This window comes from Acomys minous (assembly GCF_964271855.1).
Source record: "Acomys minous genome assembly, chromosome: 4".
In the NCBI taxonomy this organism is placed as follows: Eukaryota; Metazoa; Chordata; class Mammalia; order Rodentia; family Muridae; genus Acomys; species Acomys minous.
The window spans coordinates 6,155,249-6,173,319 of NC_140486.1; the positions used below are offsets into that span (position 1 = coordinate 6,155,249).

Here is an 18,071-nt window from a genome sequence, read left to right on the forward strand (position 1 = left end):
GGAGGTCACTGGTTATAATTAGAAATGGGAGGTTGGTGAGAGGGCTCGCTGGGTAAAGCTGCTTGCTGCCAAGCCTGAAGACAGAAGTTTGACCCCCAGATACTACACAGTAAATAAAGAGAACCTCAGGTCCCGCGTGGCTTAGGAAGAGGACACTGACTCCCACAAGTCATCTTCTGATGTGTACGTGCATACTGTACCATGCGTGCAGTCACACACACACACACACACACACACACACACACACACACACACACACAAATAAACAACTGTAATAAAATACAATGTTAGAAGAAGTCAGGAAAAGACTTAAGCTGCAACCACATGGCACCTCACAGCTCTAGAGCTCCCTGCAGGCCTCATGCAATGTGTGGTCGCCACAGAGCATTTGCGGTGAAAAGCAGCATGGAGGCCGCCACAACCCTGACCACACAGAGGCAGAAACAGACAGTTCCCAGAACCCAGTGCCAACCTCAGAAGCTGCAGGGTAGAGTGACTTCAGGGTAGCCTCATGAAGGCCAATCTTCAACTCTAAATCTTGACATTAGGGTCCCTTCAAAGGCCTGTGTACATGCACACTCTAATTAGCTCTACAGTGTCACGAATGGTCACCAGACAGCTGGGTGAAGCCTGGGTGTGGCCCTAAGTTTGGGCTTCTAAACTGCAGGGGGAGGGAGGAGTGGAGTGCAGATAGGGAGACAGTCTGCAGCTTCCATACCCAGCACCCCTCACCCGGAAAGGCCCCCATGCTGGCTGTGCCACCACCACGGCCCTCCAGTCAGCACCACAGGTGGGTAGGACATGGTCCAGCAAAGTCTCCTTAAGTGTGTGCTGATGTTTTGGGTTTATTGACACCTGGGTCTGAACCTGGGACAGGGCACACTTTGTCAAAGTCTGTGCTAAATGTGTACTCATGTCCTGGGTGTGTTCACACTTGGGTGTGAATCTGCAGGAGGTGCCCTGCAGATGTTCAAGACCTCGACAGAGAACACAAGGCTCCTTACCGCCCACAAACCACAGTGCACCTTGGCTGTACCCTGACTCTTAGGGCACACTGCCATGTCAGGTGTCCTGTGAGAGGTCTGGGAGCTTCCCAAGATTCCAGAGAGTCGAGTATCAGGTGGACTGCAGGTGCTGACTTACAGTTTGATATGACTTGGAATTTTATCAGGGGGAAGGAAAAAAAAAATTTCAAAGGATTCTTTGCCAGGGCAAGAGCGTACCTATCATGGAAGGCAGTGACCCCAAAAGAGAAGGGGCAGAGAGAATGCTCCTTTCTGAGGAGGCGGGGACTAGCAGGCACTGGAGCATGGCTTTAAAGTACAGTCTCCCAGCAACAGTGACAGAACACAGGAGTAAGCAGAGCTCGGCTGTGGTACAATGGGTGGGCACCCACAATGTCAGGTCGTCAGCTCCAAAACGCTGGCTGATGGCTACGGAGAGTCAGGGCACTGACTGCTCTGAGCCCGAGCTGGAGAGGTTCAGAAACCACACTGCAGACACCATGGTCAGACTGTGGGCAACAGGAAGAGGGACCGTGAAGAGGCTGGACCAGGGCTTCCCAGAGGTAAAGATTCACGCCATTGGACACCACAGCTCTCCCTAGGGACCCAGAAGCACGGCTCCTCAGCAGGGGCTTCAGAAACAGAAGCCTGGAAAGACCCTGGAACTGAGCAGTGGCCCCTGCGGGCCACACACCACACCCACATGAGTAAAACCAGAACAACAGAGCTCTGAATTATTTCAATTCTTTCCCTTGCAATGGAAAACAAGAACCTGACTTTTTAATATTTTCCAGTCTGGGGCATCCTCTGCGAATGGTATTTTCTTTGTGCAATTCCAGTGGTCTGGCTCCACCCACAAGTCCTGAGTAACCAATCTCCTTCCACCCACAGGACAACTCTGCACCTGCGAGAGTGTGCGCTGTCTGTCACACCCCAGGTTCTCAGCTGGGACACAGGAGCAGAGAGTGCGGTCAGCAGCTGCAGTGTGCCCACAGCTCCGCTCTGGAGCTAGGAATTATGAGACAGGAAGGGGTTGAAAACCAGGGTTCCCAAGCAGGAGGAGCCTAGCCACCCTGCTCACCGCAGTGCCACCAGACTGGTGACACATCTATGCCTCTTGAGTATTCTCCATGACAACAGAATACACAGAGGCCCCTAAGTAGGTTCCTCAGTATTTGTGTACTGAGTCCTTGACACTTATATATGGACTTGGCTGGCCAAATACTCTAAAGAGGCTTGAATCACTAGAGTACCAGGGGCAAAGAGACATCAGCACAGATCAAAACACAGTCAGCAACTCACTGGCTTTGCCAAGAAAGCAACCAGGTCACCCCTTTGCATCTCAAGGGTTCTTTCTGAGACAGTGTCTAAGTACAGTATCTCGGGTGCGGCAGTGTATTAGAGACATGCATGTGTGTATACAGTGTGGCTCCCTTTGTGAGAGGGCTCGAAGCTGAAAATGCAGGAGACAGAAGGAAGTCTGGACAAGCAGGTGCTCCTGTCTTGAGGTCAAGGACAATGTGGTTGACTCAGTAAGGCGAGCTGAGATACGTTTGTGGAACCTTACACAGGGAAGGAGGGAACCACAGTTACCTATACGCACAGGACTCCAACCATCTCACTTACCCATGATCGCAGCCTTCACTGTCAGCACAGAGATGGTGGAAGGCTGCACATTTGTTACAAGTGATCTATAACAGAGTAAAGAGGCAGCCATGCAGGAAGGTAAGCCCTGCTGCCAGGTCAGTTCCTTGTACCTTCTCTGGAGTTTTGATATTTTAATTTTCAAGACAGGATTTTCTCTGTGTGGCTCTAGATGTGCTGCTGCGACTAGCTCTGTGGACCAGCGGATGGAGGTGGAGGTGGTGATGGAGGTGGAGATGGTGGTGGAGGTGGTGGTGGTGGAGGTGGTGGAGGTGGAGGTGGTGATGGAGGTGGTGGAGGTGGTGGTGGAGGTGGTGGAGGTGGTGGAGGTGGAGGTGGTGATGGTGGTGATGGAGGTGGAGGTGGTGGTGGAGGTGGTGAAGGAGGTGGTGGAGGTAGTGGTAGTTGTTTTGGGTGTGGTTTGCTTGGTTGGCTGGTTGGTTGTGGTTATGGTTTTGTTGTTTAGTGGTCTTCTGTGTTTCACTCTCCAGAATCTCCCTGGGTTCCTACCTAGATACTGGCTACAGTCACTGATTTCTGGAGCAGGTTACTCAGGAGTCTGGCCCTGCTACACCCCTGCCATTACAAGAGTTTATACTTCTGGAGCACAGATGAGAACAGACCTGCAGCCCTCCCTCTCCCATCAGAAGTCCTGTGCTGCCTCACGGGACAAAGGTGTCCCTCAAGCTGCCAAAACAGCTGGTCCCTCTCCAGGTTCCTGTGCTTCAAAAAGCTACGTCCCAAGAGGGTAGCAGTTTTAGAATCCTAACATCAAGGAATGCCACCCTTAAGAGGTGACTCAGGATTTTGGCTGGCAGACTTTAGACTTTGGGGATGGTGACGGTTTGAATGAGAATGCCCCCACCAGAGGCGACTTTCCAAACGCATCAGAAAAACCAACACTGTGTTTTCTTCAAGGGAGGAAATGGCTGGTGCCTGTTCACCCGGAAGGCTGGAGTGGAGGGTGTCTAACAGCCAGGTGCTCTTATGTGCTAACCTATGGAGCCGCCTCCGCCTGAATCCGCTGACATCCTGAGCTGAGCCTCAGTGAGCAGAACCCGTCCCTATGAAAGAGGTCGGCGGAAGGGACGCCACAGGATGCGGCATCCTCCATCAGTAAAGACTATGCTTATTGCAAGTCCTCCTTGGGCCTTCGCCCTGAGCACTGTTCATCAGTCAATAAGACTTATTCCTAGTGTAAAGGTCACAGGTGCTTTGCTACTTTGCAAAGGAACACCTAGGTAGCTGTCCCTGAAGCTTCACCATTGTCATACAGAGACGTTTCACCTAAGTTTTACCGTGCTTAAATATGTAAGAAAAATAAACTTCAAGGTCAGGCACTGGAAGTTTTGATCCAGCATCTGCTAAAGTGGTGCTAACCCACGTTTCATTCTTCTCCTTGAAGATAATTTCCCTGCCGGCCTCCATGATGCTTGTAGGGTGCCCCAACAGCCCCACCCCCCAATAGGTTCATATGTTCAAGTACTCGGTCCCCAGTTGGTCGGAGCCATTGGGAAGTATTAGAAGGTGTGGCTTGTTGCAGGAGATCTGTCCTTGTTGGAGGAGTGTCACTGGGAACAGGCTCTAAGGTTTGAAAATGTTTCTCTATCCCTGCTTGTGGTTCAAGCTGTGAGCTCTCAGCTGTTCCTGCCGTCGTGCCTGGGGCCTGCTGCCACACTTCCTCACTGGTGATGCAACTCTAAGTCCAAAATAACCGTTTCCTTCTATATACTTACATTGGTCACGGAGTTTTATGGCACAGTAGAAACGTGGCTGATTCCTGGATATGGCATCAGGAAGACAGGACAGACAGGAGGGAGTGGCCGAGGGGCCACAGGACAGCAAGCACCCAATCAGGCCCTGACACACGCTCTCCAAGGCAACGGCAAGTGCACAGGAGCACACCCAGAACAGGCCCAGGGGTGTGGAAAACAAGTACTATGAGGGGACCCTGGAGCCTGAAGGGGCGCTGACCAGAGACTTTGTGTAGTCAGCTCCCACAGTTAAGAACAGACTTAGGAAAATCAGTTCTGGAGGCCAGGCCTCCCAGACACAGGCCAAGGTCACTTGTTTTTGTTTTGTTTTGTTGTTGTTTTTTGTAATTTATTTATTATTATGTATACAGTGCTCTGCCTGCATGTACACCTACAGGCCAGAAGAGGGTACCAGATCACATTATGAATAGTCATGAACCACCGTGTGGTTGCTGGGAATTGATCTCAGGACCTCTGGAAGAGCAGTCAGTGCTCTTAACCTCTGAGCCATCTCTCCAGCCCCCACACAAAGGACATCCACCGTGCAGACAGCATTCTCGGCCACAGACCTACAGCTGGATATTTTTTTTCCTTAAAAAGAATAAATAAAATACAGAGCTGGGGAGATAGCCAGGGAGTGAAGTGCTTGCTGACACTCATGTGGGCGAGAACTTCGATCTTCCCTTTGCATGTAAGAAAGGCAGGTATCTAGGACACGTCTGTAATCCCGGTGTAGGGACTGGGAGGCAGGAGGGTCCCTTACGGTTCACTGGCCACCAGCCTCACCTAAACTGTGAGCCACAGAGCCAAATGAGACACGCCCAAGGAATCATGCGGTCACACATGCAAACACACGAGCACACACATATATACATATTAATAATAGTAACAATAATAACACTAACCCTCCTAGGTAATTCTAGTCTTCAGCCATGACTGGAGAACACTGAGCCAAGGTGCGAAAATAAACAGAAGGCAGAATCTCACTTCAGGGGAGCCGAGCTAGATGTGACCAGAGGGGACAGGAAAGTGGGGTGGGAGGTGGGTGGGGGGCTGTCAGCAATACACCAGCCCTCAGAGGGTCAGAGAGACGGATGGGGGGGGAGGGGGAGGCGATGTGCAGGCATATACATGCCTGTGTATGTGTAATTATGTTTGGGGGTATGCACATGCACGCTGTAGGAAATCTCAGGTGTTGTTCCTCAAGTGTCTTCCCTCCCTGTCAGGTTCTCACTGGCCTCACTGGTTCTCACTTACCAGCCAGGCGAGATGGGCTGCCAAGCAAGCACCCAGAAACACCTGCCTGTCTCTACCTTTTGAGAGCTGGGATTTCAGGTGCACACTACCACACCCGGATTCTTATGAAGGTTCTGTCGATGGAACTCGGGCCCTCTGGCTTGCGTTGCAGGCACTGCACTGACTATGCCATCCCCTCAACTCATATCCCTGGCTTTAACAACAGGCACAGAGGCCCCCACATGGAGGCTGAAGAAAGGCAGGTCACTCTCTCGGGGATGGTGACATGCTGGACGGCAGCTGCAGCACAAGAGCTATCTGACAGTGATCCTCACAGAGCAGGGCCAGCCTCCAGCCACACAGTAGGCTAGTGTCCTTGCTCCTGTGTGCCCTGTGGCTCACAGAGAGAATGAGGAACAAGCAGCCTGGCTGGTCTCCTGCCACCAGGGAAGCTGGGCTCACAGGTCCTCAAGCGAGCAGCACCTGACTGGATGATAAGGCAAAAATGTGCCTTGGGCTGGTTCGGTGGCTCCCAGCAACCTGCCAAGCATCTGCCTCCACGGCCTAGCACTCTCAGCACCAGTGCATACGTGGCAACTGGGGCAAACAGTGATAGAAACTCCAATGTGAAGAGCCAGTGTGAGCCTAGGGCCAGGCTCGCAGCAGTAAGAGGACAGTCACCTCTTTGCTCCCCCTCCCCCAAGCTAAGAGCAAGAGTTTCCCAGAACACGTAGAATACAGATTGTTGTTCCCCAGAAGACCCAGGGGCTAAGAAAGGACGGGAAAGGGGGCAGGTGCTGACAACATCACACAACCACCAGGACAGTATAACCCCAAGAGAACTGCACCCCGTATCAGGGACACATGGCTATGGATCGGCTCGTGGGGACATCTGAGCCCATCCTCTCGCAGTTGCATATGCGAGTGAGCATTTGCTTGCACAAGGCACGACAGCAGGTACAGCCAAGCTAGAGACTGTGCACTGAACCTGGACTATAACAAAATACATGGCCACCATGAAAGCCAGAATTCCCGCTCTGACAGGGCAACTGCGTCCGCCAATAGAGCGTTTCCGTTCTAGCAGTCATACCTCAGCCCCATTTAACCCCAGTTCTTCAGGCACTCTGCAGAACACGCTAGACCACTAGTACACCACGTTTAGCACACAATAGCCATCCAACCAGCACACGAGAACAGAGTCTGCTCAACCCTCATGGCGCAGGGGATCCCGGTCTAGGGACACCGGAGCTCTTTAGTGCGAGCGTTTCAGTATCTGTGAAATGACGCAATCGGGTAAGGATGTGAACTGGGGAATGCATCCCGCCCCTAAGCGGTGTGTGTGTTTGCCTGGTGCCTGTGGTAAGCAGTCATTCAATATGAAGGTCGGATGTAAAGAAACAGCATAACACAGGCTCTGCGGAGAGTAAAATGCTACTCCCACTGCAGCCAGCGGGTCACCCAGCCTTCCGGGCTCCAACATGGCCAAAGCATGAGCATGTGTCCAGCACTCTTCACCCAGGCCCCTGGGACCCTCCTCTAGGCTCAGGTACGCTGAGCCCCTGACATCTGGGGTACGCTTTCTGCTCCTTCCATCCCCTGCCCTCAGTGAAACTCCTGACGAGGATCTGCCAGGGTAGCCACAGCTGACAGCACACTGGGTGTCTGGATGGCAGGTCCCCACCCCAGCAGCTGCAGGTACAATGCAGACTCGGTTCCCCTTCTGGGATGGACTGCTGACTGAAAAGAAAGGGTCTACACTGTAACGGCATTCGGCATGAGGAGGCAGGAATGGGACAGGTGCTCCCAAGAGAAAACCGCCCATAAGGAGACTAAGCTTATAAATTGGGTCCTGGCTAAACAGTGCTATTCGCATTTATAAATGCAGGCTAAGTTGGTTCTGGACATGTGTCACTCCTTAAGTAGAGGGAGTCTGACAAAGAGGCAGACAGTGCTTCTCAACAGCTGCCCCAGGGTGTCGTGGCCAGAGCAGTATGGGAGCACAGACACTAGGTGGCGCCTATGCCCAATATATGATCTGCTCCCTATGCCTGTGCACCACGTGTGGTCAGCTATTTTAAAATACCACAGGAGAGGCGACTTCTGAGCAGATATTCATTAATTGAAAACATACCAAGCGTGTGTGTTTTAGGTCGTCAAACACGATTACGTAGCTCTTGCAGTGCGCTGTGTGGACTTCCACCCAAAGGTCTTAAAACATCTCAGTTTTTGTTTCAGTATTCATCAGTATTACCAAGCACTAAAACACTGGGGACTTTAGTAACATACTTGATCTGAAAAGTCCAATTTAAGTGAAATAATATATTATGTGCATGTGACTTAGATTACAGGCTGCACATTCAGCTTCAAAATGACTAATATTTTTCAGTGCATCCAACCTGCTTTAACTATCCTAATAATTTAGCAACCAACACAATTCCTTAGGAATTTACAACACTGGTATGCCAGACCCAGTCAGAACTGGCACCTTCATCCAGGGATCTATCTTTTCTATGGCCTCTAGACTCAGTCCAATACCACATAAGAGGGGACACCTTCCCCCATGCCACCCACCCTCACCTAAGGGTGCTACTCATCCCTAGGAAACCACTGGCCACTGGGGACAGAACAAGGAAGTCCAAGAGAAAATAAGAAAGCCTGTGGGCAATGGAGTCTGGCTGGGCAGTGGGCTTGCCGCAAGACTCCCCAGCCGGGAGTTAACATCCTAGACAAACCGTTTTCCCCAGTGAGATCTAATCAGTTCCATGTGAGTGCACCGACTAGGATGAGGTCGCCCTCTCCTGGCAGATGGTCCTCAGTGCCTCACTTTAGCAAACATGAACAAGCTGTTCAGCATGGGTGCGGGGCACATCTAGAGGCACAGGAGAGAAGAAGGAGGAGGGGAGGGTTCACAGCACCCGGATATGCCCAGAGTCCTCCCACTCTGTTTAAACAGAACTTGCTGGGTCAGCCCGACTTGTTCCTCGGCACTGTCTGTGTATTTGCACTAGCTGTAAAGGCCCCGAGTTGTTCTGGGCATCACACTTCTGAGCACTTGCTGCCTAAGCTCCCAACCCCAGGCTAAAACTCCTTTATGAAGAGTATAGGTATTAGCACATCCTTGAAGGTCTGGTAGAATTCTGCACTGAAATACGTGCAGTAAACTTCGAACCCCTACCCAGATCTAGCCAATGGACAGGACATTCTTCACAGCTGAGTGGGGTCTGACTTTCACACGAACTCTGGTGCCCCATATTTGACCACGTCTCCTGGATGGGGAGGCCTGGCGGCACTCAGAGAAAGGAAGGATAGCAGGCTACCAAGAAGAGAGTTGATACTCTATGAGCATATACAGGGGAGGAAGTCCCCCCTCAGTCACAGTCATAGGGAAGGGGAGTAGGGGGAAAATGGGAGGGAGGGAGGAATGGGAGGATACAAGGGATAGGTTAACTATTGAGATGTAATATGAATAAATTAATAAAATGTATTTTTAAAAACTCCTTTATGAAGCAAAATCAGTCAATGCTCCACCACGCAGCTTTGACTCAGGTGAGATCCTGAGACCTGAACTAGCCCTTGGCTAAAGTGAGCTGTAGGCAGCAGTGTGACCAGGACTTAGGAGGCAGACAGTCTGAGGAGCCTGCTGATAGCAATTTTCTCCATAGAGAGAAGCAGGACTCTGTATCCACACAGAAGCAACGGTCAGCAGAGACAACCTGTGTCTCCCAAGTGCAGATTAGATTCGGTGCTCACCAAAACACTAGATCTCTGGGAGCCTGTGTCATTGTTTAGAGAAACGGCCATATGTTATGCTTTAAACTTAGATTTTCCCAAGTCACAGCCCGAGACTGTTTCTGGACTCCAGCAGAGCTTCCTCGCAGTCACAGAGCCCTCCTCCCCCCCACCACCACAGCCTGCACCCCCAGCCACCCCTCCCCCCCGCAGCCTGCACCCCCTGCCACAGCCCACCACCATCCCCTGCCCCAGCCACAGCCACAGCCCACTCCCCAGCCACAGCCCTCCCCCCAGCCACAGCCCTCCCCCCAGCCACAGCCCTCCCCCCAGCCACAGCCCTCCCCCCAGCCACAGCCCTCCCCCCAGCCACAGCCCTCCCCCTAGCCACAACCCTCTCCCCAGCCACAGCCTACCCCCTAGCCTGCACCCCCAGCCACAGCCCAGGTAGTAACTGCAGGAATCTTCATTGAGGTGCACTTCCCTTCCTGCCTTCTGCTATCTCAATGAAGACAGCCAGTTCTTTGCTGTGTATCTTTATTCCAATTGGCAGCCCACTATTGGGTATCTAAACTTTACAAGTCACAAACACAGAAGTTTGCTTCTCAGAGTGTCTCAAAACTCTACAGGAAGTGGCAGTCCCTGAGGACATCTCTGCTCTTTTAATTCTGTTCTGTGTGCACACTGGTCTCTGTCATGGTTTCCCAGAGACCAATCAGGTGTCCCAAGCTATACTGTAAGTTTCCAGGGTGCAGTCCACTTCATCCTATTAGATGCCATCGGCACCCGCCCCTGGCGGCCTGATCCAGAAGCTGCCCACTCCACAGCAAGGCTGCTATGGAGGTGAAGAGACAATGGTTACTGCCCAATGCTGTGCTCACACGGTGCTGGCCTAGTGACCCCAGAGGCCACGGAGCACAGGACCACATCACCCTACCCTATCGTGACCCCGAGACAGACACAAAAAAGTTAAGCAACTCCAGATCTACACAGCCTCCAGGAGACACAGGGCCCATAAAAACACCATTAAAATTAAAAATTAAGAGGCACACACCACAAACGATTCACTTCATTCACCATGGGGGTCTGACTCCAGTCCCCACCCCGGATACCAAAGTCCACGGATGCTTAAGTCCCTTAGGTCAAATAGCTAAGTATCTACATGTAGCTGCACAATCCTTCTGTGCTGTAGACTCTCTAGAAGGCTGTGAGATGGCAGCCATGTCTTACTGCTCTTGGAAGGATGATATAATATACTTAATATATTCAATCCACGGTGGTTTGAATCCACATGCATGCACATGCGTATGTGTGATACATGTATGTCCGTCCATCCATCCATCATCCATTCATCACTGTCTGCTGGTCATTCACTGTCCATCCACCCACCCACCCACTCACCCATCCACCCACCCACCCATCCACCCACCCACCTATCAATCTAAATAGAAGGAAACCAACCGAGAAAAGCTTTCAGGACACCAAGGTCGGAACGATCATCGCTGTGGCGATCCACTTCCTCAGCTCAGATGTGATCATAGGAACTAGCTTTTCTATAGATCAGAAATACTAGGCTAGACGTCCCTGCTGATCAATTTTCATTATTAGACACAATGACAGCAAGTTTCACTATTGAAATTCATTTAAATGTACTTTCAAAGTTAATAAAATTCTACATTTTAACCTTATCATCCTAGCAGTATCTGAGGACCTGAGTTTGGAACCCTTGCACCCACATAAGCTAATGCTGTGGGGAAAAGAAGGCAAGAGCAGGTTAGCTCAAACAGCAAAGGAAGAACCCAAGCAAGGACAGACACCTGACACCACCACTGGCCTCCACATGGAAGCGCGCGCACACACACACATACACACACACACACACAGAGGCATATGCATGCATACATGCACACACCCACACTAACAAGTACATACACCACACACACCCATCAGGAGGGGGAAAAAAAGATCCTGCAGGAAATGCCACCACTGCCACAGTTACTTTGCCAATTACAATGTCAAAAACTTAGGAAGTTAAATTTGAAGCTGACAGTAAAAATCCCTTCAGTCCCCAGTGCCAGCGCAGCACAGCAGAGCCCTTGTAGAAACAGTGTGTGCCCTCCTGACACGTACAGCAGTTTAACAGTCGCCGTCTCCTGTCAACCCTGACATGGGGATTCTTGGTGTTCTGAGATCAACTCAGATCCCAGCACGAGGCAGCCACACCACGCACTCAGGATCACGTCAGCACATGCTGGACTTTCCTGTCGATGCACAGGAGCGCTACCAGCTCTGACCCGAGCTGCGACAGACAAAGCTCATGAGTGGGAAGACCCTGACTGATTTTGGTAGACTGGAAAGCTTCCACTGACAAGTTTATTATCAAAATCAAAGAAACCCCTGCTGGGTCGTTCTCACATCCGAGCTGAAGAAGTGATACTCCGTGACCAACAAGTGTCACTGAAGAATAAGACCCACACCTGAGGTCCCTGGGAAGCCAGGGTGACAGGGTGTGAAAGCAGAGGCCAGAACCTGCATCCAGAAATACTACAAAAGTTGCTTAAAATGTCACACGACTAATTCAGGTTCAGGGGGAAAAAAAAAGAAAGCATTTGTGTACATTTAAAGTTGACTTAACTTGGCTGGGCATGAGGCTCTGCCTAGCATTCCGGAGCTGCCTAGTCCAGTCTTCATCACTATAATTAATTAATTAATTAGTTAATTAATGAGAATGGAGTCATACTTCTTTCATTAACTAACCCAATCACTCCAACTCCACCAAAATAATTTTTTTAAAGAAAGTACTTAAAGGGGCTAGAAAGATGGCTCAGCCGTTAAGAGAGACTAGCTGCCCTTCCAGTGGACCAAGGTCTGATTCCCTGCAACCACATGGTGGGCCACAACCTTCTGTTACTCTTGGTGACCCGAAACCCTCTTCTAACCCCCATGGGAAACTGCAAGCATGTGCTATACAGACAGACATGCAGGCAAAAGGCCTATGCACATAAAATAAAATTTTCAATTTTAAGTGCTAGAAGCAGAATGGATTACTTGAGGCGGTGGCACCTTAGAAGCATGCGGCTTTAAAGTCACGTACGCAGCCATGCATCTCCAACGTGAGTACACTTACTGTGCATGTGCGCCTGTGCGTGTACTTTCTGGATGAAGTCTGGCATACCCCCAAGTGCTACACGGGCTGAGCTGAAGCACAGTCCATACTTATCTCTGGACAGTGAAGCTAACACTCATGTCAAATGCCAGGAGGCCCGGGCTCAGCAAAGGTCTGTGAACCCAGGCGTCCACTGAGGAGGCCAGAGGTCAGCCTCAGGAGTCTTCTAGACCCCCACCTGGGTTTCTGAGATGAGCTTTCTCACCGCACATTGCAGTTGGACATTTCCGCTATGTGCACTGGCCATGAGCCCTCTGGAACCTCACATCTCCCTGTGCAGCTGAGGGTGGTCCCATGGGGCTTCAAAGGGGCCCTGGGTGCTCTCAACCCTGCACCTGCCCAGAAAGAAGGATGCTGCTCGAGGTCAGGGTTTTGAGCGCATCCCTCCATCTGCGGCATGATCTGGGCAGAGCAATGACTCAGGACATCTCACCACTCCAGGCCAGAAGGCCACTGACCGCAGGGGCCAGGGGCACTTCTACTGTATGGGGATGTGCGTGCTTGTAACCAAAGGGTCACAACTGTGTCAGCTTCCCTTCCACTGACAGCGCTGTTCTTGACCAGGCTGGTAGCTGAGCTGACTGGTAAGGGGACCACAACGCCCAAGGCCCAGTGTTAGGTCAGGAAATCGTAACTGTGATTTTTCTTGTGAATCTCAAGAGAGAAAGGGAACAGTTTCCAGAAGATGGCAGCTCACCTCATCTGAATGTCTAAGCGCAGATGCCCAGGCACCTGGCCTTTATAGGACCCAAGCCAACACTTGAGCCGCACCTGAGACTGACTCAAGGACTAGTAAAGTAAGTAAACAAATCAAATGCAACCATCAGGGCAAACACTTTACTCTTTCTCTTGCTGTCTTCTTCTTGGTGGAGCCCAGATATAAAGCAGCCTCTGTGCCCCCATGGCTCCCTCCCCAACACTAAAGGGGCAAGCGGTGTGGCTTTAATCTCAATTATAATTATGGCTGTTGTCAATAAGCAAATAAAGGAGAAAAAAATGGATGCAGAACTCCTCAGCCCTTCTCAGTTTGGCAAGCACAATACACAAGCCAAGTCTTCCATAAATAGGAGAACATGGGGCCAAGAGGACTGGAACAGCCAGGAAGGAAAAGGGCCTCACAATGCCCAGCAGCCTGCAGCCACTGGGGACCTCAGTGAAGTTCTCAAATGAAACTTGGCCGGCGGTGGCAGTGCACTGCTTTGAACCGGGAAGGCCGGGCTGTGGCAGCCACCAAGGGTTCCAGTCCCTCAGCTCCACTTCAAAGAACAGGCTCTCCCTGTCCTGGAGAGTAACGGACAGGAGAGCACAGTCATGGCTCTGTGCTCCGCCCAACTCTTTCAATGTTTCATGAACCCAAGAAACGTGGAGCTGGATCCGTCACAGTCACACGGGGCTCTTCAGTTTACGCTGTGAAAGACGGCCTGGCCCGCCTGCCTCACCCAGCCTATGGCCTAGCTGGTCTGCACCAAGGAATTTTGCAGGACACGAGTCCAGTTTCCTAACTGCCTCTTTACACAGGTAAGTGGGGGCAAGCCAAGACTATTTCGCGTTAGCGTATCATATGAAGACATCCTCCACAAAAACATGTCTGAATTCACACCTGACATGTCTTGGCCGGAATTTACACCTGAAGTGTCTTGGCCACTTAAAGCTGAGAAGCAATGAGGTTGGTTGTGACATCAGGCTTAACGTTAGAGGAAACCGTGTGCTGGAGTCTTGCTATCGCAGACCCATGAAGCACACACCCCATGTCAGAGCAGCTGTCGCTCCCTTTGCAGAACTGCTGCTGCCCCTCAACCCCAGTTTCAGGAAGCCTGAGCTAATGAGTGTGAGCATCACCTCAACCGCTGATGGGAAATAATATTTAAATAGTCAAAGAACAAGGGTGCTCACCTATTAAACATGCAAACTCATAGTTTTACTGGTTACCAAGCTGGAAGTTTTCTCAGTCCACAGGAAAGAAACAACTGGGAATTTTTTTTTAAAGGTGTAAAAGTAACTTTTATTCTCTTGGCTCAATTGTTGTCTAGGAGGCTTACTGCCTCCTTCTGCTAACCTAGGCCTAGTCCTGGAAGCTTCTAGCCTCTGTACAATCTAACCTAGGCCTAGAATGTTTTAGCCTCTGAGACGTACTGCTTAATGGGCTCACCCTTACTTGTTCTTTCTGAGCTCTCAGCTGGCCGGTTCAACTCAGCTGTTCTGGCTCAAACTCTTCTCCCAGCTGAATTATTCAATCTGACTTCTCTCTCGGCCCAGGATCGCTCTGCTTGGCCTCAAACTAACTCAGAAATTTGCTCTAGTCTTCTGGATCTTTCTCATTTTCTGGCTTGTTCCGTCTTCACTTGAGTTCTCTCTCTGCAACCCATCTCTCTATTACTGTCCCAGTAAAACTGCCTCCTCTCTCTGTAAAACTGCCTCTTAAGTGGCTTCCCTTTCCTCTCTCTTCTCGTGAGAGTTAGGCATATCCTGTTCTGTCAAATCATCTCCGATTCATCACCTTTTCTGCCACTCAATTAGACATCACTTTCAAACATGGGTGCTTCCTTCTATAAACTAACTTTATCTTTGTTTGGAATTAAAGGCGTGTGTCTCCACGTGTAGACCTAAGCTTTTCTCTGCCTGATACGTGCTTTATAACAACTGGGAATTTTTGCAGTGAGGAATAAGCAGGTTTGAGAATGTAAAAATGCAAGTGTCTTTGGTTTTCTCTTTTTGTTGGATTCCCCTAACTGCACTCTGCACGGGCTTTCACTTTCAGGCACAGAACACACTGTCCCTGTGTGCCCTGGTCACACTGAAACGGGCTGGTCTGAGGCCTCAAGCAAGAAGTAAAGGTATATTTGCTAGACTAGCGCCAAATTCAGGAAAGGAATTAAAGTAGAACAAAAACCCTTTAGCAATAACTTCATTTTAAGTGTAATTATAATCTCTGTTTTCCCTTTAAACATATATAACAGTGCTAACCCAAGAGACGAAGGAACAATAGCGTTAGCATCCGTGACACTTTTGGTACTTGCAGTGCCATTAACAGATGATGCCAGAACCATCCTGCTGTAAGTGAAAATAAAATGGCTTCCTCCTTGTGGTAGTGGAAGAAGTGGCAGTGAGCAAGGAGAGGGGCCTGCAGCAGCATCAGGGCTTTGTGTCCTTCAGCCCAGCTCAACCCATCGCCCAAACAACCAGCTGCCCGAAATGAGCCACAGCTGCACTTCCTGTATCTCATGGAATTCCGTCTGGTGTATATTAGGCTATGTACCCATGACACACAAAGGCCATGAGCAATGCTGTTTGCTGGCTGGGCCTTCACTGCCTCTAGAACCATGGCTCAGGGGCCGCACTACCCTTAATGGGCTGGGCTCCACCACATCAATCAGTGTAGCCTACAGGCCACCTCGCTGAGGCATTTCTCTCAATCCAGAACCCTTCCCGAATGACTCTGGCTTGTGTCAAGTTGAAACAAATCTCACCAACATAATTACCCCCTCATCAACTTAACACCCAAACATATCACTAATAAACCATAAACTTGCCTTTCTTAGTTGCCCCTAAGATCTCACATTAATAGCACTATCACAGTATAGAACATAAACAGCCTAAAAGTCTTTTTTTTTTTTTCTGTGTAGCCTTGGCTGTCCTGGACTCGCTCTGTAGACCAGGCTGGCATCGAACTCACAGAGATCCGCCTGCCTCTGCCTCCCGAGTGCTGGGATTAAAGGCGTGCGCCACCACGCCCAGCTGTCTTAATCATCAAAAATTCAAGCACTTTAAAAGTTCAGACTCTTTAAAATACACCCAAAGTTGAAAGTTCAAAGTCTCTCTAAAGTACCCACAATCTTTCTAAAATATCCCAAATTTCTCAACGTAGGGTTCCTATAAAATCAATTAAGGAGATCTTGAATTTCAGAAAGAGTTAAGGAGGCACAGAAGGAATTGGAAAGAGGGAAAAGAAGGAATCAATGGTATAAAAAGTTCTCATATATAAAATCCCCCCCAAAAAATAAAAATATATAAATGTGGAAGACACTGAGCACTGAACCTAAGACCTCTACACCAACATGTACACAGGTACAAGCACACACACATGTGCACACACCACACATACACACATATACAACACTACCCATACATACTGTTCAAAGGGTATATATAAACAGTTGTAAGGCATGGAAATACAGAACAGGCCTGGACTGAGAAAAATACCAATAATCGTTTCCTACAACTGTTAAATTGAGTACAGTGTACAGTGGAGGACTCGATGCACTGACCTCTGAGCTCCTGCAGCCGGTTTTACTTTGTTTCTGGTACTGAACTTTCCCCCACTGCCTCTCATGGCTGTCCTGGGGTACACCCAAGTTCCAGAAAAGTGATCTGTCCGTCAGGCTATAGTCAGCAAAACACCAGACAGAAAGAGAGCAGCCACCAGGGGGCGCGTAGGGGCAAAGCCCCACCTCACAGTCCATGAACACACACCCCTGTGAGAGCTCTTTCAACAAGGAGGGGCAGTGTTACTTCACAGGAAATGGCAGATACTTCCTGAAAATCCTAAATGCAAGATGATCAAAGAAATGTGGGCAGAGGAAGTAATTCTGCTCAGGAAGACTATCTTCCACAGCACCAGACGGGGAAGGCAACAGCTCCTCCTGGGCAGAAGGCCTCACACCAGGCCTCATGTTTCCAAAACCAAAAGTTCATTCTTAACAGAAAAAACTAATACTGAGCAGGTGTGTTACCCAATGGGGCCCAATGGACACCTGGTTCATGTGATTAGTGTGTGTGTGTGTGTGTGTGTGTGTGTGTGTGGCACATAGAGGACATATGACTAGTGTGTGTGGGGGGCACATAAGAGGACATATGATTAGTGTGTGTGTGTGTGGCACATAGAGGACATATGACTAGTGTGTGGGCGTGGCACATAAGAGGACATGTGATTAGTGTGTGTGCGGGGCACATAAGAGGACATGTGATTAGTGTGTGTGTGGCACATAGAGGACATGTGATTAGTGTGTGTGTGGCACATAGAGGACATGTGATTAGTGTGTGGATGTGGCACATAAGAGGACATGTGATTAGTGTGTGTGTGGCACATAAGAGGACATGTGATTTAGTGTGTGTGTGGCACATAAGAGGACATGTGATTAGTGTGTGTCTGTGGCACATAGAGGACATGTGATTAGTGTGTGTGTGGCACATAAGAGGACATACGATTAGTGTGTGTGTGGCACATAAGAGAACATACGATTAGTGTGTAGATGTGGCACGTAAGAGGACATGTGATTAGTGTGTGTGTGGCACATAAGAGGACATGTGATTAGTGTGTGTGTGGCACATAGAGGACATGTGATTAGTGTGTGGATGTGGCACATAAGAGGACATGTGATTAGTGTGTGTGGCACATAAGAGGACATACGATTAGTGTGTGTGGCACATAAGAGGACATGTGATTAGTGTGTGTGTGGCACATAAGAGGACATACGATTAGTGTGTGGATGTGGCACATAAGAGGACATGTGATTAGTGTGTGTGTGGCACATAAGAGGA

The 18,071-nt window shown here is 49.8% G+C and overlaps 1 protein-coding gene across 11 annotated transcripts in view; it reads right to left on the minus strand.

Moving 5' to 3' along the window:
• Positions 1-18,071, minus strand: part of ZNF516 (zinc finger protein 516) — a 114,611-nt gene that overhangs the window by 17,268 nt on the left and 79,272 nt on the right. The gene's annotated exons all lie outside the window — the stretch shown is intronic.